The sequence below is a fragment of the Chiloscyllium punctatum genome, chromosome 5, assembly GCF_047496795.1.
Source record: "Chiloscyllium punctatum isolate Juve2018m chromosome 5, sChiPun1.3, whole genome shotgun sequence".
NCBI lineage: Eukaryota > Metazoa > Chordata > Chondrichthyes > Orectolobiformes > Hemiscylliidae > Chiloscyllium > Chiloscyllium punctatum.
The window spans coordinates 118,079,530-118,090,306 of record NC_092743.1 but is presented as its reverse complement, the minus strand read 5'-3'; the positions used below and the strand labels follow the sequence as shown (position 1 = coordinate 118,090,306).

The window sequence follows — 10,777 nt, the reverse complement described above, 5'->3', positions numbered from 1 at the left end:
GTCTGGAACAATATGCAGTTTGTGGGTGTGTACAGTCTGACAATGTGCAGTATGTGGGTGTGTACAGTCTGAAACATTGTTTCAGACTATACACACCCACAGACTGCACATTGTCAGACTGTATACACCCACACACTCTACATTGCTTCAGACTGTACACACCCACAAACTGCACATTGTTTCAGACTGTACACACCCAAAGACTGCCCATTGTCAGACTGTACACACCCACAAACTGCACATTGTTTCAGACTGTATACACCCACAGACTCTACATTGTTTCAGACTGTACACACCCACAGCATGCACATTGTTTCAGACAGTGCACAGTGAGTTGTGTCTAGCCGGCGCGCGGTGCGTTGCGCGCTGACGTCATGCCGCAGTGTCGGGCCCGAGCCTCACCCTGAGGAGCCGGGAGCTGCAGGCCCAGGAGCGGGGGCTTTCTCAGCCCGAGCCGTGCGGATCCCAGCAGGAGGCCCGGCACCAGCACCGGAACCGGGGGGGAGGGGTAAGAGCAGAAACACACCGTTCGTAGAGATTAGAGGGACAGACTGGGGGGGGGGGGGAGAAGAGAGAGAGGGAGAGACGGGGGAGAGGGAGAGAGAGACGGGGGGGGGGGAGAGAGAGAGACGGGGGGGGAGAGGGAGAGACGGGGGGGAGAGAGAGAGGGAGAGACGGGGGGGAGAGAGAGGGAGAGACGGGGGGGAGAGAGAGGGAGAGACGGGGGGGAGAGAGAGAGAGACGGGGGGGGGGAGAGAGAGAGAGACGGGGGGGGGGAGAGAGAGAGAGACGGGGGGAGAGAGAGAGAGACGGGGGGGGAGAGGGAGAGATGGGGGGGAGAGAGAGAGAGACGGGGGGGCAGAGAGAGAGACGGGGGGGGGAGAGAGAGAGAGACGGGGGGGGAGAGGGAGAGACGGGGGGGGAGAGAGAGAGAGAGACGGGGGGGGAGAGACAGAGAGAGAGACGGGGGGGGAGAGAGAGAGAGGGAGAGACGGGGGGGGAGAGAGAGAGAGGGAGAGACGGGGGGGGGAGAGATAGAGAGAGACGGGGGGGGGGAGAGAGAGAGAGACGGGGGGGGGGAGAGAGAGAGAGACGGGGGGGGGGAGAGAGAGAGAGACGGGGGGGGGGAGAGAGAGAGAGACGGGGGGGAGAGAGAGAGAGACGGGGGGGGGAGAGAGAGAGAGACGGGGGGGGAGAGGGAGAGACGGGGGGAGAGAGAGAGAGAGAGACGGGGGGGGAGAGACAGAGAGAGAGACGGGGGGGGAGAGAGAGAGAGGGAGAGACGGGGGGGGAGAGAGAGAGAGACGGGGGGGAGAGAGAGAGAGACGGGGGGGAGAGAGAGAGAGACGGGGGGGAGAGAGAGAGAGACGGGGGGGAGAGAGGGAGAGACGGGGGGGGAGAGGGAGAGACGGTGGGGGAGAGGGAGAGACGGGGGGGGAGAGGGAGAGACGGGGGGGAGAGAGAGAGGGGGGGGAGAGAGGGAGAGACGGGGGGGAGAGAGAGAGGGGGGGGGAGAGTGGGAGAGACGGGGGGGAGAGAGGGAGAGACGGGGGGGGAGGGAGAGAGAGACGGGGGGGAGAGAGAGAGAGAGAGACGGGGGGGAGAGAGAGAGAGAGAGAGACGGGGGAGAGAGAGAGAGAGAGAGAGGGAGAGACGGGGGGGGAGAGAGAGAGAGGGAGAGACGGGGGGGGAGAGAGGGAGAGACGGGGGGGGAGAGAGAGAGAGACGGGGGGGAGAGAGGGAGAGACGGGGGGGGAGAGAGAGAGAGAGAGAGGGAGAGACGGGGGGGGGAGAGAGAGAGAGGGAGAGACGGGGGGGAGAGAGAGAGAGAGACGGGGGGAGAGAGAGAGGGAGAGACGGGGGGGAGAGAGAGGGAGAGACGTGGGGGGGAGAGAGGGAGAGACGGGGGTGGGGGGGGGAAAGAGAGGGCGAGACGGGGGGGGAGAGAGGGAGGGAGAGACGGGGGGGAGAGAGGGAGAGACGGGGGGGGAGAGAGAGAGGGAGAGACGGGGGGTGGGGGGGGAAGAGAGGGCGAGACGGGGGGGGAGAGAGAGAGGGAGAGACGGGGGGGGAGAGAGGGAGAGACGGGGGGGAGAGAGAGAGGGAGAGACGGGGGGTGGGGGGGGGAAGAGAGGGCGAGACGGGGGGGGAGAGAGGGAGGGAGAGACGGGGGTGGGGGGGGAAGGGAGGGAGAGACGGGGGTGGGGGGGGGAAGGGAGGGAGAGACGGGGGTGGGGGGGGAAGGGAGGGAGAGACGGGGGTGGGGGGGGAAGGGAGGGAGAGACGGGGGTGGGGGGGAAAGAGAGGGAGAGACGGGGGGGAGAGAGAGGGAGAGACGGGGGGGAGAGAGAGGGAGAGACGGGGGGGAGAGAGAGAGGGAGAGACGGGGGGGGAGAGAGAGAGAGAGGGAGAGACGGGGGGGGAGAGAGAGAGGGAGAGACGGGGGGTGGGGGGGGGAAGAGAGGGCGAGACGGGGGGGAGAGAGGGAGGGAGAGACGGGGGTGGGGGGGGGAAGGGAGGGAGAGACGGGGGTGGGGGGGAGAGAGAGGGAGAGACGGGGGGGAGAGACGAGGGGGAGAGAGAGGGAGAGACGGGGAGAGAGAGAGGGAGAGACGGGGGGGGGAGAGAGAGAGAGAGGGAGAGACGGGGGGGAGAGAGAGAGGGAGAGACGGGGGGGGAGAGAGAGAGAGAGGGAGAGACGGTGGGGGGAGAGAGAGGGAGAGACGGGGGGGGGGAAGAGAGAGAGAGAGAGGGAGAGACGGGGGGGGGAGAGAGAGAGGGAGAGACGGGGGGGGGGAGAGAGAGAGGGAGAGACCCGGGGGGGAGAGAGAGAGGGAGAGACGGGGGGGGGAGAGAGAGAGGGAGAGACGGGGGGGGAGAGAGAGAGGGAGAGACGGGGGGGGAGAGAGAGAGGGAGAGACGGGGGGGGAGAGAGAGAGGGAGAGACGGGGGGGGAGAGAGAGAGGGAGAGACGGGGGGGGAGAGAGAGAGGGAGAGACGGGGGGGAGAGAGAGAGGGAGAGACGGGGGGAGAGAGAGAGGGAGAGACGGGGGGAGGGAGAGACGGGGGGAGGGAGAGACGGGGGGGTGGAGAGAGAGAGAGAGGGAGAGACGGGGGGAGAGAGAGAGGGAGAGACGGGGCGGGAGAGAGAGAGAGAGAGAGAGGGAGAGACGGGGGGGGGAGAGAGAGAGGGAGAGACGGGGGGGGGAGAGAGAGAGGGAGAGACGGGGGGGGGAGAGAGAGAGGGAGAGACGGGGGGGGAGAGAGGGAGAGACGGGGGGGGAGAGAGGGAGAGACGGGGGGGGAGAGAGGGAGAGACGTGGGGGGGAGAGAGGGAGGGAGAGATGGGGGTGGGGGGGGGAAAGAGAGGGAGAGACGGGGGGGAGAGAGGGAGGGAGAGACGGGGGGGGGTGGAGAGAGAGGGAGAGACGGTGGGGGGGGAGAGAGAGAGGGAGAGACGGTGGGGGGGGAGAGAGAGAGGGAGAGACGGGGGGGAGAGAGAGAGGGAGAGACGGGGGGAGAGAGGGAGAGGGAGAGACGGTGGGGGGGGAGAGAGAGAGGGAGAGACGGTGGGGGGGGAGAGAGAGAGGGAGAGACGGTGGGGAGGGGGAGAGAGAGGGAGAGACGGTGGGGAGGGGGAGAGAGAGGGAGAGACGGTGGGGAGGGGGAGAGAGAGGGAGAGACGGTGGGGAGGGGGAGAGAGAGGGAGAGACGGTGGGGAGGGGGAGAGAGAGGGAGAGACGGTGGGGAGGGGGAGAGAGAGGGAGAGACGGTGGGGAGGGGGAGAGAGAGGGAGAGACGGTGGGGAGGGGGAGAGAGAGGGAGAGACGGTGGGGGGGGAGAGAGAGGGAGAGACGGTGGGGGGGGAGAGAGGTAGTGACGGTGGGAGGGGAGAGAGAGGGAGAGACGTGGGGGGAAGAGAGAGGTAGTGACGGGTGGGGAGGGAGAGACGGCGGGGGAGGAGAGAGAGAGAGAGAGAAGGATAGACTGTTGGGAAAGAGGGGGAGAAAGACGGTGGGAGGGAAGGGGAGAGACTTGGAGGGAGAGAGAGGGAGAGACTGTGGGGGGGAGAGGGGGCGGAGAGGGAGAAACGGAGTGGGGGGCGCAGAGGAAGGTGGAGAGACAGAGGGGGGTGAAGAGGGAATGACGGGGCGGTGGAGAGGAAGAGGGAGAGGAAGAGGGTGAGACAGAGAGGGGGTGGAGAGGAAGAGGGAGAAACGGAGGGGGGGTGAAGAACGAGAGACAGTGGGTGGAGAGGAAGAGGGAGAGACGGGGGGGTGAAGAACGAGAGACAGGGGGTGGAGAGGAAGAGGGAGAGACGGGGGGGGTGGAGAGGAAGAGGGAGAGACGAGGGGGGTGGAGAGGAAGAGGGAGAGACGGGGGGAGTGGAGAGGAAGAGGGAGAGACGGGGCTGTGGAGAGGAAGAGAGTGAGACGGAGAGGGAGAGGGAGAGATGGAGGGGGAGAGGGAGGAGAGATGGAGGGAGAGAGAGACCAGGGAGGGGGTAGAGAGGGAGACTGTGGGGTGGGAGGTAAGACCGGAGTGGGGGGAGCGAGAGCGGGGCAGGGGTGTCGTAGAGAGGGAGATTGTGCGGTGGGGAGATGGGGGAGAGCAAGAGACCGGTGGGTGGGTCGTATGGACTGTGGAGGGGGTGTGGGAAAGAGAGAGATCGGGGAGGGGTTGGAGAGAGGTAGCCAGGGGTGTGAGAGACCGGGGAGGGGGGCAGAGGTGAGGTTGTGGGGGGGTGGGCGAGTGTGAGAGAGACCGGGGCGGGGGGAGAGAGGGAAACTGTGGGGTGGGCAGGTTTGACTGGAGGTGAGAAAGAGACCGGGGTGGGGGGATAGAGAAGGTGGGGGGGTGTGGGGGAAGACTGTTGGTGTGAGTAGATGGGGGTAGAGGGGGAGACTGTGAGGGGGCTTGGTGAGATGGTGGGGGGCAGGGGGGAGAGAGAGACTTTGGTGGGTGGGGGAGGGAGAGACTGAGAGGGCGTTGGGGGGTTAGTGTGAGCTCGAGGGGACGGATGCGATAGATGGAGCCCGAGGGTGCCGTTGTGGGGGGGTTTGTTGAGTGAGCTCGAGAGTGCCGTGGTGGGGGGGGGTCTGTTGAGTGAGCCCGAGGGTGAGCCAGTGGAATGAAGCCAGTGTTGGGGTGGACAGAGACAGGCGGTGTTCAGGTTAATATGTTATTGAGAAGATGCTTGCCTTTATCAGTTGTGTATAGATTTCTCCCTATTCCTCTCACCTCAAATGATTTTTTCCTTCCTTGGCTGTTGATGGGAAATGTTCATCATGGAGGGATATGGGCCAGGCGCTGGCAGGTGGGACTAGATTGGGTAGGTATATCTGGTCGGCATGGATGGGTTGGACCGAAGGGTCTGTTTCCATGCTGTACATCTCTATGACTCTCCTAGTGGTGTACTTCAAGGATCTGTTTTGGGGCCACTGCTATTTGTCATTTTTATAAATGCCATGAATGAGGGCATAGAAAGATGGCTTAGTAGATTTGCAAATGACACTAAGGTCGGTAGAGTTGTGAATAGTGATGTTGGTTACAAAGGGACATGGGTAAGCTACAGAGCTGGGCTGAGAGATGGCAAATGGAGTTTAAGGCGGAAATGTGTGAGGTGATTCACTTTAGAAGGAATAACAGGAATACTGAGTACTGGGCTAATAGTAAGATTCTTGGTAGTGTGGATGAGCAGAGAGATCTCTGTGTCCATGTACATAGATCCCTGAAAGTTGTCACCCAGGTGGCATTAAGAAGGTGTGCAGTGTGCTAGCTTTTATTATTAGAGGGATTGAGTTTCGGAGCCATGAGGTCATGCTGAGCTGTGCAAAACTCTGGTGCAGCCACATTTGGAGTATTTTGTACAGTTTTGGTCATCGCGTTATGGGCCAGCACAATGGCTCAGTGGTTAGAATTGCTGCCTCATAGCATCAGCAACCCGACTTCGATTCAGCCTCGATGACTGTGTGTGTGGAGTTTGCACATTCTCCCTGTGTTGGCATGGGTTTCCTCCGGGTGCTTCAGTTCCCTCCCACAATTCAAAGATGTGCAGGTCAGGTGACATGGTCATGCTAAATTGCTCATAGTGTTCAGAGATGTATAGGTTAGGTGCATGAGTCTGAACTAAATAGGTCTGTGTGGACTTGTTGGGCAGAAGGGCCTGTTTCCACACAGGGATTCTAATTCAATAGGGATTCTATTTGTAGGAAGGATGTGGAAGCATTACAAAGGGTGCAGAGGAGATTTACTAGGTTGTCAGTTATGGAGGGAAGGTCTTATGAAGAAAGGCTGAGGGACTTGAGGCTGTTTTGATTAGAGAGAAGAAGGTTGAGAGGTCACGTAATAGAGACATATGAGATAATTAAAAGTTTAGATAGGGTGGACAGCGAGAGCCTTTTTCCTCGGATGGTGATGGCTGATATGAGGGGACGTAGCTTTAAATTGAGGGGTGATAGATACTGGACAGATATCAGAGTAAGTTCTTTACTCCGAGTAAGCCTGCAACTTTAGTAGAGAATCTGTGTGGGGTGGGGGCGGAGGATGGGGGGGAATAGAGATAGATCAGTTAGTCACTGCAGAACTCCTCGCCTTTGACCTTCTGTAGCCATAGTATTTACATGGCTGGTCCAATTCAATTTCTGGTCAGTAATAACCCCTGGGATTGTTAATTTTGGAATATTCTGTAATAGTAATGCCATTTTGTATCAAAGGGTAATGGTTGGATTCTGTCTTGTTGGAGATGGTCATTACCTGGCACCTGTGTGGCACAGATGTAGTTATGCATGGAAAATGTTTCTGCATATGGACTGCTTCAGTAATCTGTGGAGTTGCAAGTTATGTTGAACATTGTGCATTTATCAATTAACATCCCTACTGCTAGCCATGAGATGGCAGGGATGTAATTGAAACAGCTATAGATGTTAGGGCCTAGGACATGATCCTGAGGAATTTCTTCAGTGATGCTCTGGAGCTGTGGAGATTAACTTTCAACAACCAGAATCACCACCTTTGTGCCAGGTATGACTCTAGCCACTGGAGAGTTTCCTAATTGCCTTTGACTCCAGTTCTATTAAGGTTCCTTGATACACTTAGTCAAATGATGCCTTAATATCAAGGGAATGCATTTTCACCTCACTTCTGGATTTCATCTCCTTTGTCCATCTTTGAATCAAGGCTGTAACGTGGTCAGGAGCTGGCAAAACCCAGACTGAGCATCAGTGAGCAGTTTTTTCTTTTCCTTCTAAGTCATTGGTGCTTGTTAAATCAGCATGTTCTTCCTCACATCTGCTCAGTTTCTCTTACACAATGCTTAAGATCTATATTTCCTAATTCTTGTACCATCAGCTAACAGGAGCAGCTATTTTGCTAACATTATGTAAATGTTCATCTTATCCACCTCTATCAAATCTCTGCTCAATCTCCTTGGACACTAGCTTCTCCGACCTCACAGTGGAGCTAAATTCCCTCATCCCTGGTATCTCTTCTGCAGCTTCTTGAGGACTTCCACATCCTTCCTAAAGTTCTGTTCCCAGAACTGGAAACAGTTGTGACCTTAACCTGAGGTGCATAGTTTTTTAGCATAACATTCCTGTTTCTGTACTTCATGCCTTTATTTGGAAAGCCTTGTGATCTCCTCCTGTGTTGATAACCACACTCTTGTAACCTGCCACCTTCCGAGATCTGTGTACATAAATCCCCATGTCCCTCTTTTCCTAAACACTCTTTTGGAGTGTACTATTAAGTATATAATGCCTTTTCACATTTTTTTGTGTCAAAATGCATCATGTCTCACTTCTGAATGTTCACCTAGATTTTCTGCTCGACTTAGTCCCCGGCTTTCTCTTAGGTAGGCATGCCACTACTGACACTTCAGGTTGAAAAAAATTGGAAATGTGCATGTCAGTTTTCTGGGAGAATAGGCAATCATTGAAAGGTGCCTCGAAAACAAAATGCAGCCCTCCCCAATGCTGCAGTGAAGTAGATAACCTCACATTATTCCACATTATATTCCATCTGCCATGTACTTGCCTATCACTAAGCCTGACCAAATCTTGCAGAAACTGTTTAACATTTTCATCACACCATACGTTTCCACTTGGCTTTGTACCATTTGCAAGTTTGAAAGTATTACATTTGTTCCTCTCATCCAGTTTATTAATATGCATTGTAAGCAACTGGGTGCCAAGTACTGATCCTTGTGGTACCCGACTGTTCACAGGCTGCTATCTTGAGAATGACCCATTTATTCCAACTGTTTTCTGCCTGTAAGCCAATCTTTAAGCTGTGTCAGTGTATTATCTTCTATGTCGTGCTTTGATTTTATGCACCAACCTCTGGTGGGAGGGACCATATCAAAAGCTTTCTGAAAATTCAAGTGTACTTCATCCATTGACATCCCTTTCTGAATTCTGTTAGTAACATCCTCAAAAAACTTCAACATGATTGTCAAATGCAATTTTCCATTCACAAATCGACATTAACTATGCTCAATCTGATCACTCTTCTTCAGATCACCCATTTACACTATCCTTTATTCTGCATGTTCGAACTTTCCCTACTACTGATGTTCCTTGCTCCTTCTTAAATAATGTTGTGACATGATTCTAACCTGGAGGAATACTTCTTGAATCGATAACATTTTGAAAGATGATTAATATATTGATTATTTTTCCAACCAGCACCATCATCATTCTGAGATGTAGAATATTGGGTCCTGGGGGTTTATGAACCTTCAGCCTTATTAGTTTGTGTAATTATGCTGAGCCATGCATGTACACACTAATATTCTTCTGCTAATGAAAGATTAGATCATGTAATGGGCCGTTTAACAAGAACATTGCGATGAGGTTTCTCTGTGTGAACACTACACCCACACGATCTCTGTAGAATACTGTTTCATAGAGTCATACAGCACGGAAAGAGATGCGAAAGTGAGTGGAGTGCGAAGTGTTTTGATAGGAAGTAAAGAATGATAGTAGCCATTGATCAAAACATGTAAAATTATTGGGTGTCCTTATTTGCTGATACTCTGGGCTGTCTTAGCAAATCTACAGTGCATTTCTTTCAAATATATTGAGGATTCTAAATTGGTAAGTGAACTATAATTATACAATTACTAAAGTCATAAACCCTTAATCAGTTACATACTGTTGAATAGTGGATAAACATTTTACAGTTAATGTTGCAATTGCACCTCTAACTTTAAAAAAATTTAAATGTCGATGTTACCTGAATCAGAAATGGTTACCGAATGCAGCACAGAAGGAGGTCACTTGTCCCGTCATGCTGATGCCAACTTTTTGAAGGAGTTACTAATTTGGTTCCAGTGTCTTGCTCTGTCCCTATTGCTGTACATTTGTCCTTTGTAAATTGTACAACTGCATTTTCAAAGTCTTATCTACCCTTGCTCCTCACCTTCTGCCACAATATTTCAGCAGTTATTGAGTTACCCATCTCCACCTTTGATGACCCGTGTTGTGCTGGCACTCTTCCAACTGTAAGAGGGGATAAGCACACATGGCAATAATCCATTTAGATGAGGTGTCTTCATTTCGCACTGATTTGCTGTAAAAGGCCAATCTTTGGGAGACATGTTCTGCCAAAAGTGACGGTTGAAGCTGCCAAATAATGTAGGCTAAATTAGAGTGGTGCTGGAAAAGCACAGCAGTTCAGGCAGCATCCGAGGAGCAGTAAAATCAACGTTTCGGGCAAAAGCCCTTCATCAGGAATAAAGGCAGAGAGTCTGAAGACTGGAGAGATAAGTGAGAGGAGGGTGGGGGTGGGGAGAAAGTAGCATAGAGTACAATAGGTGAGTGGGGGAGGGGATGATGGCGATAGGTCAGGGAGGAGAGGGTGGAGTGGATAGGTGGAAAAGAAGATAGGCAGGTAGGACAAGTCATGGGGACAGTGCTGAGCTGAAAGTTTGGAACTGGGGTGAGGTGGGGGAAGGGGAAATGAGGAAACTGGTGAAGTCCAGGGCATTGATGCCCTGGGGTTGAAGTGTTCTGAGGCGGAAGATGAGGCGTTCTTCCTCCAGGTGAGGGAGCGGCGGTGAAGGAGGCCCAGGACCTCCATGTACTCGGCAGAGTGGGAGGGGGAGTTGAAATGTTGGGCCACAGGGCGGTGTGGTTGATTGGTGCAGGTGTCCCAGAGATGTTCCCTAAAGCGCTCTGCTAGGAGGCGTCCAGTCTCCCCAATGTAGAGGAGACCGCATTGGGAGCAACAGATACAATAAATGATATTAGTGGATGTGCAGGTAAAACTTTGATGGATGTGGGAGGCTCCTTTCGGGCCTTGGATGGAGGTGTGGGCGCAGGTTTTGCAATTCCTGCGGTGGCAGGGGAAGGTGTCAGGATGGGAGGGTGGGTTGTAGGGGGCGTGAACTTGACCAGGTAGTCACGGAGGGAACGGTCTTTGCGGAAGGCGGAAAGGGGTGGGGAGGGAAATATATCCCTGGTAATGGGGTCCATTTGGAGGTGGCGGAAATGTCGGCGGATGATTTGGTTTATGCGAAGGTTGGTAGGGTGGAAGGTGAGCACCAGGGGCGTTCTGTCCTTGTTACGGTTGGAGGGGTGAGGTCTGAGGGCGGAAGTGTGGACAAGATGCGTTAGAGGGCAACTTTAACCACGTGGGAAAGGAAATTGCAGTCTCTAAAGAAGCAGGCCATCTGGTGTGTTCTGTGGTGGAACTGGTCCTCCTGGGAGCAGATACGGCGGAGGCAGAGGAATTGGGAATACGGGATGGCATTCTTGCAGGAGGTAGAGTGGGAAGA

At 54.8% G+C, this 10,777-nt stretch overlaps 1 protein-coding gene across 1 annotated transcript in view; it reads left to right on the top strand.

Annotated features, from left to right (window-relative positions):
• Window positions 1-371: 371 nt before the first annotated feature.
• Window positions 372-10,777, top strand: part of LOC140477385 (activin receptor type-1-like) — a 56,065-nt gene continuing 45,659 nt past the window's right edge. The window contains exon 1 of the mRNA XM_072571196.1: window positions 372-508. The gene's annotated coding sequence lies outside the window, so the exon portion shown is untranslated. The remainder of the gene's footprint in view (window positions 509-10,777) is intronic.